General features: G+C 39.0%; 1 protein-coding gene across 10 annotated transcripts in view; it reads right to left on the bottom strand.

The window, feature by feature from the left end:
• ATG13 (autophagy related 13) overlaps nt 1–18,936 on the bottom strand; it is a 54,288-nt gene extending 35,352 nt beyond the window's left edge. For 2 of the 10 annotated variants that reach the window (XM_006937246.4, XM_019812350.3), the window contains exon 1: nt 18,436–18,786. The gene's annotated coding sequence lies outside the window, so the exon portion shown is untranslated. Of the gene's footprint in view, nt 1–17,928; nt 18,045–18,435; nt 18,789–18,912 lie in introns of those variants that run through there. The other 8 variants (XM_003993213.5, XM_006937245.4, XM_011286869.4 and 5 more) reach the window with 6 other exon arrangements.
• Between the last annotated feature and the right edge of the window lies 1 nt (nt 18,937).

Raw genomic sequence — 18,937 nt, 5'->3', positions numbered from 1 at the left:
TCGACCACCAAGAACCAAGAGAACCTTCTCACTTGACAATGTATGTATTCGACTTTCTTTTAAGACACTGCCAACCATGGCTCAAGTTAGTCATTGTCACCAACAGTTATAACTGCCAAAATACATTAAGGGTGGAGGCCCTCTGATAGGGTGGGTTTTAAGGCAGTACATCAGCTGCTAGAGGACTGAGGCAAAGTAGGGCTTTTATGTTATCACTTAGTTCAAGTCAAGGCCATTTTACCGATTAGCATTCTCATCTCTCAATTACATTGCAAACTCTGCTGCAGACTTTTAAATTTCTTATCCCTTTCCTGATAATATGCTGAATATGTAAGTTAATTAGAGCTCCTTACCTCTTTATTAAATTTTTCGCCCTAGGGACATAACCTAATTACTGTATATAATTTCGGATATTTACAAAAAATTTTATGTGGTTCCCACCAACATAAATTTGATTAAATTTATCAAGTGTCACCTTTTACAAAATGGCTTAACTAGGTCAAAAATATATTTACACATCATAATCCTCCAACAATTACTGCTTCCCATCAAGCTTAATCAACACCTATTTTCCCCAGACTTACCACTTACAGCTTTGCCTTCCTGAGAAATAACCTCAGTTAAGGCCTTTGTTCAAGATTTAAAACATTTAAGAAATAACAAAAAATTATTTACCGGGCCTTGAATAGCAATTTCAATTTAGCAACATTCTCTGCACATCATTTTCATTAATAGAAATTCATAACAACAAATAAGTCTTTGAGGTTCCCAAAGTGTTTAGAACAGGTAGAGACTTATACCATAATAAATTGTTTTTAAACAAGTACCAAAAATATAATAAATCAGAATGTGTGGTGTATATATGCCATGGAATATTATTCAGCCTTAAAAAGGAAGGAAATTCTGGGGTGCCTGGGCGGCTCAGTTGGTTGAGTGTCCAACTTCGGTTCAGGTCATGATCTCACAGTCCATGGGTTCGAGCCCTGCATCGGGCTCTGTGATGACAGCTTAGAGCCTGGAGCCTGCTTCAGATCCTGTGTCTCCCTCTCTCTCTGCCCCTCCCCCTCTTGTATTCTCTCTCTCTCTCTCTCTCTCTCTCTCTCTCAAAAATAAATAAACGTTAAAAAAAAAAAAAAAAAAGGAAGGAAATTCTGACACATGCTACAACATGGATGAACTTTGAGGACATTAAGTGAAATAAGCCAGTCACAAAAGGACAAATGCTGTAGGATAGCACTTTTATGAGGCACTTAGAGTGGTCAAAATCATGGTCAGAAAGTGTAATAGTGGTTGTCAGGAGCTGGAGAGGAGGAGAGAACAGGAAGTTAGTGTTTAACAAGTATAGAGTTTCAGTTTTACAAGATGAAGAGATATGGGGCTGGACGGTGGGGATGGCTACATAACAATGTGCAAGTATTTATTTAATACCACTGAACTGTACACTTAAAAATGGTTAAGCTGGTAAATTTTATATTATTCGTATTTCAACACAACAGCAACAAAAGAAAACATGCCATTAAATGAATTCTCCCATTGTTATGTAATGGATGTAGGTAATCATCAACCTCCAAATACTAGACAGAAGATTCTTTACCACTGCTCCAGTGCAAAATATATAATCAACTAAGGGAAAAGCACACTTAATCCGATACACAGGTTCTCTAGATCTTTTACTTTCAAACAAATGCTAATTTTAATTAAAAAAAAAAACTGTTCTACTTAAATAGGCAGATAAACATTTATCTCAACTATTTTCCCAATCTCTAGTTAAAAACACAGAACTATAAAGGTTGTAAATAAATGTTTCCTTTTATAGGAAATAACAAATGAAAGCTATCAACAAAACACTGGGGAAAAAAGTAAGCAGACTGGTTAAGTTATAAAGGTTTCCATGCTTATGTTTACTTCTGCTCACTCCTAAAACAAAACAACAAAGAATGGGGGAGGGGGGTGCTTAAAAAGCATACACACAGATCAGAAGATGTGGCATGGAGATATCAGGCATGGAGATAACAGCATCACAGTTCTGGAAGATGGAAAGCAGAAGAAACACATGAGTGAGGAGTGCAGAGCTGATATTCCAAGCCAGCCACAGGGCAAATCCAAAACAAAGCAAGTTCATCTGAACCAAAGAACCCAAGAAAGGTTAAGGAATGAGAGGTACCAGAACTCGCTCAACGGAGAATGGCAGATGGGGCTGAAAACAGGAGGATTATCTTAAAAGCCCACAGAAGAAGCAGTCAGACCCTACTCTGAGCCCTACACTCCTTTCATAACCCCACTCAGGGCAGAACTGCCCTTCCTCTCTAATTTTAGAGGACCGGACATTAATTTTTTTGAAACCATGAATCAGAAAACATGTTGGACTTCAGGGTGATTGGGTGGCTCAGTTACCTAGGCGTTTTGACTCTTGCTTTCGACTTGAGTCATGATCTCATGGTTTGTGAGTTCGAGCCCTCAACAGGGCTCTGTGCTGACAGTGCAGAGCCTGGTTCTCTCTGCCCCTCAGCCTCTCTCTCAAAAATAAACATAAAAAAAAAAAAAAAAAAAAAAAAAAGCATGCTCAGGGCGCCTGAGTAGCTCAGTCAGTTAAGCATCTGACTTCGGCTCAGGTCATGATCTCGTGGTCCGTGAGTTCAAGCCCCACATCTGGCTCTGTGCCGACAGCTCAGAACCTGGAGCCTTCTTCAGATTCTGTGTCTCCCTCTCTCTCTGCCTCTCCCCTGTTCACACTCTGTCTCTGTCTCCCTCTCAAAACTAAATAAACATTAAAAATTAAAAAAAAAAAAAGCATGCTGGACTTCAAGGATCAGATCCATATGAGGCACTCCCACTCCCATCTCCGAAGCCCCCTTCTTCACTTAGCTTGAAAAACACTGGCAGCCATGTTGGAGGCTTTCATCAAATGACTGGTGATCCCTTGGCTGTCCCATTCACACTTGAACATGAAGCACCAAAAAGACAGCAGAAACTCAGGTATATGAGTGAGGTTGGTTAACTGGTGGGGCTCACAGAGGGTCATCAGGAACAAGCTGCCCCCCCCCCCAATATTTTCAATTGAAAGAAACCTCAACTGTCAGTATATAGAGGTTTGGCCCTCTGAGGACACTGCATTTTCCCCAGAGAAGCTTCTAAGAACCCTTGTCCTGCTGGGGACAAGTTTTCAATTCTTTATATGGTAAGCGTATGTTTAATTTTGGGTAGGGGAATGGGTGAAACAGGTAAAAGAGATTAAGAGATACAAACTTCCAGTTATAAAATAAATCACAGGGATGAAAAGTACAGCATAGGAAATACAGTCAGTAATACTGTAATAAATCTATATGGTAACCTTGTATGTATATCTCATTTCACGAATGACATACAATGCTAAGTATCTTCTCATATAATTCTTTGCCATTTGTGTATCTTTGATGAGAGGTCTCTTAAGGTCTTTGGTCCATTTTTTTAATGGGGTTGTTTTCTTATTGTTGAGATTTAAGAATTCTTTGTATATTTTGAATAAGTCTTTCATCAGATGTGCCTTTGCAAATATTTTCTTCTAGTCTGTGTCTTGTCTTCTAATTCTCTTGATAACTTTAGTTCTTTTTTTTGAAAAGCAATTTATATATGGAACTAATCTAATATTGAACAGTTAACACTTCCTTGATTTATTTTAAGGATGACTATTATTAACCAAATTCAGTTGTTTTGAGTAACGACTCCTGACAAACTAACAATATTGCTTTCATATTTATATAATGCTTATTTCTATTCACATAAATTACAAAATAGTAACCTCAAAAACTATTTTTTAAATGTTTATTCATTTTTGAGAGAGAGAGCACGAGCAGGGGAGGGGCAGAGAGAAAGGGGGACAAAGGATCTGAGGCGGGTTCAGTACTGACAGCAACAAGCCTGATTGCAGGGCTCAAACTCACAAACTGCGAGATCATGACCTGAGCCAAAGTCAGATGCTTAACTGACTGAGCCACCCAGGCACCCTAACCTTAAAAACTACTAAAGAGTAATGGTGGGGGGGTGGGGGGTGGCCCAGGGTGGTTCAGTCAAATATCCGACTCCTGATTTCGGTTCAAGTCATGATCTCGAGGTTCATGAGTTTGAGCCCCACATGGGGCTCCACACTGACAGTGCAGAGCCTGCTTGGGATTCTCTCTCCATCTCCCTCTCTGCCTCTCCCCTGATCATGAACACGTGCATGTGCTCTCTCTCAAATAAACTAAAAAAGAGAGAGAGATAATAGTATATTTTGACTATAATTAAAAAAATAAATTACTGGGGCACCTAGGTGGCTCAGTTGGTTTGAGCAACTGACTTATTTCGGCTCAGGTCAATTTCAGGGTCCTGGAATGGAGCCCCACATTGAGCTTTGTGCTGAGCATGGAGCCTGCTTAAGATTCTCTCTCTCAGGGGGCACCTGGGTGGCTCAGTTGGTGAACCATCCAACTCCATCCAGCTCAGTCATTATCTCATGGTTCATGAGTTCAAGCCCCACCCATGTCAGGCTCTGTGCTGACAGCTCAGAGCCTGGAGCCTGCTTTGCATTCTGTGTCTCCCTCCTTCTGTGCCCCAACACCACCGACGCTATCTCTCTCACAAATAAATAAATAAATAAATAAATAAATAAATAAATAAATATTAAAAAAAAAAAAAAAGATTCTCTCTCTCAGGGCGCCTGAGTAACTCAGTCAGTTAAGCCTCCAACTCTTGATTTCGGCTCAGGTCATGATCTCAGGGTTCATGAGTTCTAGCCCTCAATCGGGCTCTGTGTTAACAGTGTGGAGCCTGCCTGGAATTCTCTCTCTCCTCCTCCTCTGCTCTCCCTCTCTCAAAATAAATAAACTTAAAAACATAATAAAATGTTAAAAAATTAAACTCATGTTTACATGCAAGAATATGTAGGTCTGGGGAGCACTGAAATTAAAACTCACAATTTTATATTTACTTTTCCAGCTAACAGTGAAAGATCAAAGACAATCTTTTCTTGCCAGTCATTTTTTCTACAGCAAGTATTTTCACATTTTTCTCAACAAAGGTTTCAAAGACAGATGTATAAGAAATGGGTAAAGATTAAATACTTCTTCACAGTAGATTGTCAGGTAATAAGTGCATAATAAATAACAAAATTACAAAAATCACCATTTGCACCTATTATAGAATAAGTGACCCAAAATATCACCAGTGGATGATAAAAATCACTGGGTGAAAGTTTGCTGGCAAATGGAATATTTACACAATCTTCCCACAGATTACTTGTTAGTTACAGAGAAGTCTAACAGTCAGAATCTTAACAAAGTGATCAAAGAAACATACCAACAATTGAAAAGTTGACATTATATTTTTCTTGATGTGATGTAGTAGGAAGGACATATTACCTAGGTGGCTTTCCTGCTAAAACTATGTAACCTGAATGTAAGCATGAAGAAGCAATCAGATGAGCTTAGGCATTTTATAAAATAATGGGCTTGTAGCTTCAAAAATGTCAATCTTATGAAAGACAAAAATTAAAAAAAGGCTCAAGAACTGTTTCAGACTAAAGGCAATTAAAGAGGTGTGACAACTAAATGCAATGTTTGATTATGGACTTTTTTATTTTTAATTTTTTAAATGTTTATTATTTTTGAGAGACAGAGAGAAGCAGCATGAGCCAGGGAGGGGCAGAGAGAGAGAGACACACACACACACACAGAATCCGAAGCAGGTCCCAGGCTCTGAGCTGTCAGCACAGAGCCTGATGTGGGGCTTGAACTCATGAACCCATGAGATCATGACCTGAGCAAAGTCAGCACTTAACCAACTGAGCCACCCAGGCGCCCCAATTATGGACTTTTAAAAAAGTTTCTATTAGAGGCACCTGGTTGGCTTACTTGGTAGAGCATGTGACTCTTGATCTCAGGATTTTAAGTTCAAATGTAGAGCTTGAGTGTAGAGATTCCTTAAAAATAAAATCTAATAAATAAATAAATAGATAGATAAATAAACAATATTGAAACAATTGGTAACATGTGAATACTGACCATATACTAGGTAACAGTACTGCATCAATGTTAAATTTCCTGGCTTTGATACAATTACACTTTGGTCAATCCTCTTGTTCTTCAGAAATACAAGTACCTTTTCTCAGGGCCCAGCCAAAAAAAAAAAAAAAAAAAAAAAGGAAGGTGTCATATACTATTACATCATACAGTTTATGACACATAGATATATACTATATGATAAGTAAAGCAATGTGGCAAAGAGTGAACAATGTGTGAATGTATGTGAAAAGTATATGAGAATTCACTGCAAAATTCTTATAATTTTTCTATTAATCAGATAGTTTTCAAAAAAAATTTTTAATTAACAAATAAAATCCATTCTCATCAAATGGTCTATAACAGGGCAGAGAATTTAACTAGCTTTTGCCCAGTGTAAAATTTTCTAAAATTAGGTCTATCTCCTTGTGGGCCTATTTCAAACACAATTTTTCAAACATCTGAAAGACTGTTCTAGCTGTACTTCCAAGATTCTGTCACAGAATATCCTTGCCTTGGAGTAAAGTAGGCAAAGAGTTTAATGCACTGTGTCATGATAGATGTCAGTTTAAAATCTCTCAGGCGAACATCCAACAAGGCGGCTTGAAATGATGCTGTTAGTCCTCCCTCCTGCTACGCATAAAAATGCAGATAAAATATGACAATATAAAGGTTTTGACATACAACTGAATAAGAAAGATTGAGAAATCCCAGGTTCCAGAAAAGGGTAAGTCAACACAATAGATGTAAGGGGAAAATCTGATGTCAGGGAGCTGAGGCCTATGAGCAGCAAGGTCAGGTTCTTCTAATGAGTGTATCAGAACATGCATGGGCATGGAAGATAGGACCTCAATGTTACAGGCAGGTAGAAACCCAGTACCCTGCACAAAACTGCACAGCCAAGTGCTCGTTGATCACAGAGGCCAGAAGAGCCCTAAAAAAGCAATAAAGAGGTTTGTCATCTATCATAGCAAGGCTCAGAGGTAGGAAAGTCACTCTCAAAACTTCAAAAGGATAAGCCAGTAAATTACATGGACGTAAGATCCAGCATTATACACGCATAGTAAGGAAACAAAAAGCCAAGAAATTAATCTAAAAACTGGTTTAGAACCATTGTAACCCCTAGGAACAGGCAGAAGCAAGCCTGGGAGAAGCTTTCACAACCTTGGATTATCAAGAGCCTGCTGCCAGGCCACAACGCTCCCTCCCAACTTTTAGCTAGGTGAATTCATAATTTAAAATTTTAAAGACTGGGGCACCTGGCTGGCTCAGTCGGAAGAGTATGTGACTCTTAATCTTGGGGCTGTGAGTTCAAGCCCCATGTTGGGAGTAGAGATTACAAACAAAACAAAACAAAACAAAACAAAACACCTTTTTAAAAATTATTAAAAATATAAAAATTTACAGTCTGCACATGGAAATAAAACACCAAGAATGCAAAAGAACAAGACAATATAAGAAACTACATATCTGAAAGAGGAGAGTGTGCAAGTTGAAAGAAAATACACTTACTTGTGAATTTGGTAAACACATAAAAGAGAAAACTTATGGGAGCTACAGAACGCTAAGGCCCAAATCATCAGGAGTCTGTGTGGGTATGAAAGAACCACAGTTGTAAAGATCTGGGTATAAGGTGCAAGGAAAGGTAGTTTTGGAAAACTACAGAGTGTACAGTATTGGGAATGGAGAGTAGCTTTGAAGAACGGGGACACAGACCTGGAGCTTTGAACTGGAGAAGCAGGGGTGATTTAGGATGTTGAGAAAGGCAATTGGGTGGGTTAAAAAAATTATTTCATAAGGTTTTTCTTAAAAATTGAGATGTACTGCATGTACCATAAAATTCACCATTTTGAAGTGTACAAATCAGTGCTTTTTAGTATATTCACAAGGACGCACAACCATCACATTTTCATGACACGAAAATGAAATCCCGTAGCCGTTATCACTCACTCCCTATTTCTCCCTCCTCTTCCCAGTCGCTGACAGGGAGCGCTAATGTGCTTTGTAGTTACGGACGTGCTTATCCTGGACATTTCATATCAAGGAAATCATACAATATGTGGCCTTTTTGTGACTTGATTCTTTCACCTTAGCATAATGTTTTCAATGTTCAATCTATGTTGTAGAAGGTCTCAGTATTTCATTCCTTTTAATGACTGAATAATATTCCATGGCTACACCACATTTGGTTTACTGATTCATCAGTTGATGAACATTTGAGCTGTCTCTACTTTTTAGCTATTATAAATAATACTGCTAAGAACATTCATGTACAAGTTTTTGTGTTAACATATGTTCTCAATTCTCTATATATACCTACAAAGGGAATTACTGGGTCATATGGTAATTCAACATTTAACTTTTTGAGAAACTGCCAAACTGTCTTCCAAAGCAGCCATACCATTTCACATTAGGTAACAGGTTGAAATTTTTTTAAATTTAACTTTATTTTTGAGAGAGACAGCAAGGGAGGGACAGATGGGGGCGGGGGGAGAGGATCAGAAGCGGGCTCCGTGCTGACAGCAAAGAGCCCAACACAGAGCTCGAACTGTGAGATCATGATCTGAGCCGAAGTCAGACACTTAACCAACTGAGCCACTCAGGTACCCTTAATAGGTTTAATTTTAAGATCAGCACACAAAATGAGCACAAAAGGGACAGAGATAACACGTATTACGTATAGGTCTTCTTTTCCTTTTTCTCCAAGTATTTCCTTGTTCTTCACAGTCCATCTCTGTTCCTCCTTTCCATTTTTACCCATAATATATATCCCAAATTTATTATTGCTGTATTAATTTCTTTTTTCTTGGACCTAGAGCTTTATTTTTTTCAAATTTTTACTTAAATTCCAGTTACTTAACATACAGTGCAATATTAATTTCAGGAGTAGACTCAGTGATTTCTCACTTACATACATACCCAGTGTTCATCCTAACAAATGCCCTCCTTAGTCCTCATCATCCTTCTAGCCCATCTCCCACCCACCTCTCTCCATTAACCTCTTAGTTTGTTCTCTATCTTTAAGAGTCTCTCATGGTGGGGCACTTGGGTGGCTCAGTTGGTTAAGCATCCAACTCTTGATTTCGGCTCAGGTCATGATCTCACAGTTCGTGGGATCGAGCCCCACATCGGGCTCTGCACTGACAGCATGGAGCCTGCTTGGGATTCTCTCCCTCCCTCTCTCTGTCTTCCCCTCCCACGCTCACATGCTCCCTTGCTCTTTCTCTCAAAATAAATAAAAAAAACATTTAAAAAATCTTAAAGAAAAAAGTCTCTCATGGTTTACTTCCCTCACTTTCCCCCCTCCTTTTCGTTTATCTCTTTTGTTTGTTAAATTCCACGAGTGAAATCATATGGTATTTGTCCTTCTCTGACTGACTTATTTCACTTAGCATAATACACTGTAGCTCCATCCACACTGTTGCAAATGGCAAGATTTCATTCTTTCTGATGACTAATATTCCAGTGTGTGTGTGTGTGTGTGTGTGTGTGTGTGTGTGTGTGTATCATATCTTTATCCATTCATCAGTCAATGGACATTTGAGTTCTCTCCATAGCTTGGCTATGTTTTAATTTTTTTTTTAATTTACAAAAACAGTGGATATTTTTTCTCTCAGAAAACAATTAAATGTAAAATTGTGTGACTTAAAGCTAATTTTTTAAGTTTCTATTGTGAAAAAATTTAAACATCACTATCTCCAATAATGTGGGATAAGGTCTGCCCTTAGCCTTTGCCAGAACTGCATTTAATTTCTCCCTGGAAGAAAATAATGTCACCCTAGCCCACAAATTGTCTCTACAATTTTTCATATATAATATCTGGCACATATTAAAATAAACTGGGCATTCATGGAGATAAACCCACATGACCAAAATCCAACAGATACAACATTAGAAATACACTAGAAATACATTAGAAATACATTAACAAAGTTATCAAGACAGAGACTTAAATATTACCATGCTTAATATGTTCAGTTAAATAAAGCACAAAGTTGAGGATTTTGACAAAGAAATCCTGCAAAAAAAGAGCCAAGTAGAAGTTCTAGAACTAAAAAACAAAAGAAAAAGCCCCCACTAAATTAAGGACTCAGTGGTTACTAGGAATTTATCCACAGGATACAGGAGTGCTGACTTGCAGGGGCACCTGTACCCTTATGTTTATAGCAGTGCTATGACAATAGCCAAATTATAAATTTTTTTTTTCAACGTTTATTTATTTTTGGGACAGAGAGAGACAGAGCATGACGGGCGAGGGGCAGAGAGAGAGGGAGACACAGAATCTGAAACAGGCTCCAGGCTCTGAGCCATCAGCCCAGAGCCCGACGCGGGGCTCGAACTCACGGACCGCGAGATCGTGACCTGGCTGAAGTCGGACGCTTAACCGACTGCGCCACCCAGGCGCCCCATAATAGCCAAATTATAGAAAGAGCCCAAATGTCCATCAAGGATGAATGAAGATGTGGTGTGTGTACACACACACACACACACACACACACACACACACACACACACTGGAATACTACTCACTGATGAAAAAGAATGAAATCTTGCCATTTGCAACAACAAGGATGGAACTGGAGAGTATTATGCTAAGTGAAATAAGTCAGTCAGAGAAAGGCATACCATATGTTTTCACTCCTATGTGGAATTTGAGAAATTTAACAGAAGACCATGGGGGAAGGGAAGGAAGAAATAAGTTACAGAGAAAGAGGCAAACCATTAAGAGATGCTTTTTTTTCTTATTTTTTTCAATGTTTATTTATTTTTGAGAGACAGAGACACAATGTAAGCAGGAAAGGGGCAGAGAGAGAGAGAGATCTTAAGAGACTCTTAAATACAGAGAACAAACAGACTCTTAAGAGATGTTAAGAGACTCTTAAATACAGAGAACTGAGGGTTAATGGGAGTAGGGAGATGGGGCAGGGCGGGGAGCAGGGAAAATGGGTGATGGGCATTGAGGAGGGCACTTTTTGGGATGAGTAGTGGGTGTTGCATGTAAGCGATGAATCACAGGAATCTACTCCTGAAGCCCAGAGTAAACTAAACTATGCACTGTATGTTAGCTAACTTGACAATAAATTCTTTTTTTAAAAAAAGGACTCAGTGGTTAAGTCTTTGGGCACCTGGCTGGCTCAATTGGTAGAGCATACAACCTTTGATCTCGAGGTTGTAAATTTGAGCCCCATGTTGGATGTAGAAATTACTTAAAAATAAAATCTGGTGGGGTGACTCAGTCGGTTAAGCATCTGACTTCGGCTCAGGTCATGATCTCATGGTTGGTGAGTTTGAGCCCCGCGTCCGGCTCTGTGCTGACAGCTCAGAGCCTGGAGCCTGCTTCAGATTCTGTGTCTCCCTCTCTGCACCCCCCCCCCCATACTCTGTGTCTCTGTCTCTTTCTCAAAAATAAATAAAACATTAAAATAAATTAATTAATTAAATAATTAAATAAAATCTTTGAGGGGCACTTGGGTGGCTCAGTCGGATGAGCCTCCTGACTTGATTTTGGCTCAGGTCATGATCCTAGTGTTGTGGGATCAAGCCCTGCATAGGCCTCCACATTGAGCATGGAGTTTGCTTAAGATTCTCTCTCTCTCCCTCTCTCTCTGCCCCTCCACCCTGATTACACTCTCTCTCTAAAATTAAAAAAAAAAATTTTAATACAAAATAAAATAAAATACTGGAAAAAAAAAAGCAAAAGAACTCAATGGTTGGGTCTAACAGATGAGACCAGAAGAAGACAGAAATACTGAACATGAATATAAGCCAAAAGAAAATATCAGGAATGAACTACAGAGAGGCAAAAGGATGGAAAATAAAGAAAAGTATATGACAGGCCCAGAATAACCATATACTTTTGGAATATTTTTGAAAGTGAAAGGGCACTATTTAAGGTGTTTTTTAATCATACCATGACAATAGGTACATAATGCGACATGAGGTTATCTGAGACGTTGAGAACACAGGGAAAGGTCTAACATATGTGTAATTGGAGGCCCAGAGGGAGAGGGGAAAGAATAAGGGGAAGAAGCAAAATTAGGAAATGCATCCCTGAGAATTTTCATGTAAAGGGTTAAGGAAAAATAAAGTGGGTAGGTATGGTCTGGCCAGATTATTGGGGAATGATGAAAGTGAGCAAAAAGAGACTCTAATGGGGCGCCTGGGTGGCGCAGTCGGTTAAGCGTCCGACTTCAGCCAGGTCACGATCTCGCGGTCCATGAGTTCGAGCCCCGCGTCGGGTTCTGGGCTCATGGCTCAGAGCCTGGAGCCTGCTTCCGATTCTGTGTCTCCCTCTCTCTCTGCCCCTCCCCCATTCATGCTCTGTCTCTCTCTGTCCCAAAAATATAAATAAATAAATAAATAAATAAATAAATAAATAAATAAATAAAACGTTGAAAAAAAAAAAGAGACTCTAAAATATTAGTAGGAAGTCAGTGCAGATTTTTCTTTGGATAAAGATTTAGGGACATTAATCTAAATACAGAGTCGTGGGGGATAAAGTAAAGGGACAAAAAGCAATGAGACCAGCTAGGAAGCTACTTCAGCAATCCAGACAGGGGTTGGTAATAACATCGGATTTAAGGTGATACAGGCAATAAAAGAAAAAAAAGGGCAAATAATTTCAAAGAAATAACTGAATAATTTGGCAAGAGATTATATAAATATGACTCCAGATGATATCTTTTGTCCTTAAAATTGGGAAAAGTTAACTAAAAAAATAATCTGTTTTCCAGTTGTTGTTCTTGTTTTTGAGAGGGGGGCACAAGTGAGCAAGGGGCAGAGAGAGAGAGGGAGACAGAAAGAATCCCATTAGGGGCAGAAAGGGAGAGAGAGAAGCTGGACTTACCAAAAGCTCGAACTCATGAACCGTGAGATCATGACCTGATGCTTAACTGACTGAGCCACCCAGTCACCCCTGTTTCCCAGTTTTTAACATGGAGTTTTTTAATATTTTGGATTCAGACTTAAAAGCTCAAGATGGCAAATCAAGAACAATAAAGAATAGATAAGTACAAGTACAAACAGAACAAAACAGTAATCTTCCCACTTTCCAGGCATTAGAGTTATTACTAAATTGTAGAGATCCTCTTTTCCATTTAGAAAGTTCTTTGCAGACAAATGATGAACAGAACAGAAAGGTTTAAACAACTGAAACAGTCTTCCTACCTAAAAGAGTTACAAAGAAAGTTTGGAAATAAAAAACAGAAATATACTCTGCTTAAACAAAAAGAAAAAAAAAAGAGGAAGACGAAAGAAAGAAAAGTAAAAGAAAGGAGAAGTAATAATATTTATAACAGGATTCTGGGCCAAAAGTGATGAAGTAAGATTAAAAGGGATATTGAGTAATGACAAAATACTCTCTGAAAATATAACAGCCATAAACCTTTAAAAAAATTTTTTTAACGTTTATTTATTTTTGAGACAGAGAGAGACAGAGCATGAACAGGGGAGGGTCAGAGAGAGAGGGAAACACAGAATCTGAAACAGGCTCCAGGCTCTGAGCGGGTCAGCACAGAGCCCGACGCGGGGCTTGAACTCACGGACCGTGAGATCTTGACCTGAACCGAAGTCGGCCACCCAACCGACTGAGCCACCCAGGCGCCCCCAGCCATAAACCTTTATACATAAGCAATATAGTAATAAAATACATAAAACAAAAGTTCTTAGAGATAGTAGGAGAGCTTGATAAAACCAAAACTGTACCTGAATATTCAACTTTTGACAGCTCAAGTAGATATAAACAAAAATGTAGAAGAACCGAATAATAAAACCAAGTCTATATGTATGTACTGGTATACAGGGCAAGTCACTCAATCCTTCTGTACCTTATATTTCTTTCTTATAAAATGTCAATAAGTGATACCTACCTCACAGAGTTGAGGATTAAATGAGATAGTTCCTGTACAGAGTACTTGCTACATATGGGACCCTCAATAAAGCTCTTGTTATCTAACTTAACCATTCACATTCTCTCAGGTTCAAGGAACATGATAAATTAATCATGCTTTTGACTGATAAAATAAACTTTCCAAAATGTTTTTGCCCATAATCCAATAAAACTAGAAATATACATGGGGCGCCTGGGTGGCTCAGTTGGTTAAACATTTGAGTTCAGCTCAAGTTATGATCTCTCAGTTCGTGGGTTCAAGCCCCGCATCGGGCTCTGTGCTGACAGCTCAGAGCCTGGAGCCTGCTTCAGATTCTATGTTTCCCTCTCTCTCTACCCCTCCCCTGCTTGTGCTCTCTCTCTCAAAACTAAATAAACATTAAAAAAAAAAAAAAGAAATATACAATAAGAAGTTAATCATGTATAAATTAAATCATGTATAAATAAACACTTAAATAAAAACCAAAGTTACAATTACCTAGAAATTAACAAAATGGAAAATATCTGATGACAAAAAAGAGATACAGCAAAAGGAGAATTCAGAAGAAAATGTAGAGCATTAAGTAACTGTATAATTAAAAAGATTAAATTTAAGTATTCAATTTAAGAAACCAAAAGTAAAATAAACCAAAAGAAAAGGAAGGTGGGAATAATGATAAAAGCCATGCTTGATTAATTATTTATACCACAGAATAAATAAGGCCAAATATCTGGTTTCTTGCAAATTCCAACAGAAATAGATTCAGGAGTAAAAACACCCTTAAACTTATATTTAAAATAGGACAACTAAATCTCAATAAGTATTTCTCCGTATAATCTCTCTCCTAATGACCTAACAGTTGTGGGCAATACAGAAGAAATTGGAGGGGGCAGGGAACAAACAAACCTCAATATTAGAGAGAATATAAAATGATTTTTAACTCTGTATTTTTCACATTTGTATGAATCGAAAGTCAAAAGTGAAAACAGCCATTTTCCAAAGTAACAATATTAAGTTAACACTTCTATAAATTCTTTATTTACCTTTGTTTTACTAAGAAGCTACTACTGACTGATAGTCAACTGTGAGTTGTTAACGAAACTATTTTCTAAGTATTGGTCCCCTTCTCTTGTAACCAAGGACATATAGGTGACACCACTAGGGCCAAACAAATTTCCTGTAACACCTACACTGGCATTTAGAAGATTTTTTTAAATAAACTGGCCCACAGTTTACTCTACAGTTAAAAACAACTGATTATTTAAAATTAATTTTAAACCTGTTTAACGATTTAAAATCTATTTTAAAGATTTAAAACCAATTTTACATTTCTGTAAGGATTTAAAATTCTTTTAAATTTAAAACCCAAGGGGCGCCTAGGTGGCGCAGTCGGTTAAGCGTCCGACTTCAGCCAGGTCACGATCTCGCGGTCCGCGGGTTCGTGCCCCGCGTCGGGCTCTGGGCTGATGGCTCAGAGCCTGGAGCCTGTTTCCGATTCTGTGTCTCCCTCTCTCTCTGTCCCTCCCCCGTTCATGCTCTGTCTCTCTCTGTCCCAAAAATAAATAAACGTTGAAAAAAAAAATTTAAAACCCAAACTCAAAGAAAAGTTTGTTGATGCTCCTTGCGCAGAGAGGACTAGATAGCCTCCTTTGCATTTCTTCCTGACTGCACTGCCGTCATCCTATCAGGGACAACCTGCAGTTTTTACTGGTGTCCACAATTTGACTAAGAGGAAGCAAAGATGAGCAACTCATACACCCTTTCCTCTATTGAACCCATGCTTGAAAAAATGGTGCCTTACTCAGTTCAACACCCCAAATTGGTGTTGAATTACTTCCAAGTAATCCACACATAAAACCCAGATAACCTTTGTTCAAGAATTTTTAGAAGAAAAAAAAAAGAATTTTTAGTAATGTATACATATTTGAAGACTCTCAAGTCAGCATACAAGCCAAAAAAGTCTTAAGGAATATGAGCTCATTCATTAGCTGAACAGGCTGCATTTCTTAGTGAGTCTCTACACATTTACTGCATTAAAAAATAAAAACAAAAAACTACGTTAAATAATAAAAGGTCATAACAATGAGGAATTTTTTAGGTGCACTCTTCATCCTCTAATCTAAGCACCTCTCCAACCAGTGTTATGAATGCAATTATTCATCTCTTCTATAATAAAGTTTTAAAAAGAAAAGAAATATTTGGGGCGCCTGGGTGGCTCAGCTGGTTAAGTGTCCGACTTCGGCTCAGGTCATGATCTCATGGTTCGTGGGTTTGAGCCCCGCGTCTGGCTCTGTGCTGATGGCTCAGAACCTGGAGTCTGCTTCAGATTCTGTGTCTCCCTCTCTCTCTGCCACTCCCCTGCTTGTACTCTGTATCTCTCTCTCTCAAAAAACATTTAAAAAGTTTTAAAAGAAAAAGAAAAGAAATATTTAAAAGTGAAGTTTCAGGGGTTTTCAGGTATTGCCAAGGTTAAATAACTTCTCTCCAGACAAATATTCCAAAACAAATACCTTTCACTCCCACTTGAGCAAAATATAAATGCAGAGTATTGGGGATGTACTTTATCAAGTGGGTGCAATAAATTCTACAGTGGGTACTTTTTTTGAGTAGTCAAAATTATCTTTATCTACTCATACAGTAGGACTTGGGACTCTGAAAGCTCAAAAGTTAATATCTTCTTTTTGCATTTAGACCCTTGGCACCCTACTCTGAGTCATGGAGGTCATAAGCTAATAAGCTAATGGCAGAGTGGATGGGAGCAGGAGAGACAATGGAAAAAACAGAACAAAACATTTCTTGCCTCCACCTCCATACAGTATAATTCCATTATGCATCTAATGCATAGCTCCACTGTGTCCAGCTGATTCTTAGTCCTTAAGTAAAACACCATAATAGACTGTTGACTAGCTGAAGATCTGCAGTTTTTGCTTCAATTTTAATAACCACTCTTGAGAAAAAAAATACAAATACGCAAAAAGAATTGTTAAATTTAAGTACAATAGTTTAAAACCCAGTGGTTTGCCAATTTTTAGGTAATGTGAATCTCAAAAGTTGCCATACCCTTAACTTTCTATCCAAAGGGATACAATTTGAAAAGAGTGCATGAATTAACTACATTCATCTTATTATACAGACCAGTATATGTGACACTTGCTTCAACACTTACTCATCATCCACTATGCATTAAAAAAAATTTAATATTTATTTATTTTTGAGAGAGCGAGACAGGCAGAGCATAAACAGGGGTGGGCAGAGAGAAACGGAGACACAGAATCTGAAGCAGGCTCCAGGCTCTGAGCTGTCAGCACAGAGCCCAATGCGGGGCTTGAACCCACAAACTGTGAGACCATGACCTGAACCAAAGTCAGATGCTCAACTGACTGAGCCACCCAGGTGCCCCTAAAAATATTAACTCAGGGGGCCCCTGGGGGGCTCAGTCAGTTGAGCATTAGACTCAATTTCGGCTTAGGTCATCATCCCAAGGTCCTGGGATGAAGTCCTGACTCTGGCTCCATGCTCAGCATGGAGTCTACTTAAGATTCTCTCTCTTCTCTCTCTCTCTTCCTCTTCCCCGCTTGTGCTCTCTCTCTAAAAAAAAAAAAAAAAAAAAAAAAACTTAAAAAAAAGAAAATTAAAAAATATTAATTCAGGATTCCATTACACAACCATTCATAAGGCATCTGCTCAGCTGAAAAATGGAGTTGAAAACAAAAAAAAATTGTAATTTAGTTGAAGCTGCAATATCCACACATAAAAAGGACTAACATTCATGAAACACACAAAAATCCAGATTAATTTAGTGTAAAGGAAGGGTCTGTTCTTTCCTATTATTGCACATTTCCCACATTTATTGAAACTGTTCAACAAATTCTATCTTAGGAGATTAGTTTTAAACTAGGTATAATGATCCAGCTTTCTCTCTCTAAGGGGAAGATACTAAAAGTGAAATACTACGCTCAATTGACAAGGCAAACTGGAAACTGACTTGGAAAGTGAAAACGTAGACAAGTTAGTGATGAACCCAAAAAAGGTGCTTAGCCACTTACCCAGAGATTTATTAAACGAGAATGGATCGCAGGTTTCCACAGGTCGTTCCAACGACAGTAAGAAGATAGTCGTGAACTTTAGGTCCCTCTTTTCACTAGTCAACAGTCACCCTCACCTACACGCGGAGTACATATTTGGCACTCAGCAAATCCTTTTTTTTTTTTTTCTTTTTTCTTTCAACAAATCTTGATTGAATGGAAACCTGCCTCCTTCGAACTGGTACCAACCCCGGAGTTACGGTTCCACAATTACCTCAAAAAGCCTTACAACACAACCCAAAGAGCAGAGAAAGTAGAGACGAAAGCTTTGGGGATTTCTGTTAAAACTAGGAGCCGTCAAGAGCCAACAGGGCCTACACCAACTCTACTTCCCAAATAAAGCTCTGGTGACTGTACTGCGGCTACCCAGCTGCTTCTTCACAAGGAGGTACCGGAAAGGCCGCAGATCCATAGCCTCCCACCCGGGGGCGCTGAGTGATCTGGGGGTATTCCCACTAAAGTTAGTACCTGCAAAGCTGCGACACAGAGAATGGCTCGAGGCTCTCATTACGGAGGCCCGGGCCTGGGGCCGGCCAGTTGCGCCTCCTGGCTGAGGGCTCGGCGCTCCGGAGCTGCAGTGACAGCAGGGGTCGCAGATAGATACCACACGCCTCAGGAGGCTCGTGGCTCGTGGACCCCGGGTGTTTCACTCCCAGAATTGCGCGAGTTGTCGCACTCACATTGACCGGCGTTCTTCAAGAGTGCCCTCACAGCTCAAGCGATCACTCCTGCCTTAAGCCCAGCAGCCGGTCCCCTCCCGGCGCCGCCATCGTTAGTGTTTGTTTTCATCCGCTCGGATGAAGGCGGGGGGAGCAAGAGGGCTATGGGTGAAATACAGCTGCCTAACCTCATCCGCACTTTCGCTACGATATGGACGCCCTATTTCATCTCTTTCCTTCGAATTCCAAAAAAAGTTGATTATATTTTCATATAAATCTTTCTCACCAATTTTTCCACGTGTCTCTGAAGG

The sequence above is a fragment of the Felis catus genome, chromosome D1, assembly GCF_018350175.1.
Source record: "Felis catus isolate Fca126 chromosome D1, F.catus_Fca126_mat1.0, whole genome shotgun sequence".
Taxonomy (NCBI): domain Eukaryota; kingdom Metazoa; phylum Chordata; class Mammalia; order Carnivora; family Felidae; genus Felis; species Felis catus.
The sequence above is the reverse complement of the archived record's forward strand: the minus strand, read 5'-3'. Positions and strand labels throughout refer to the sequence as shown.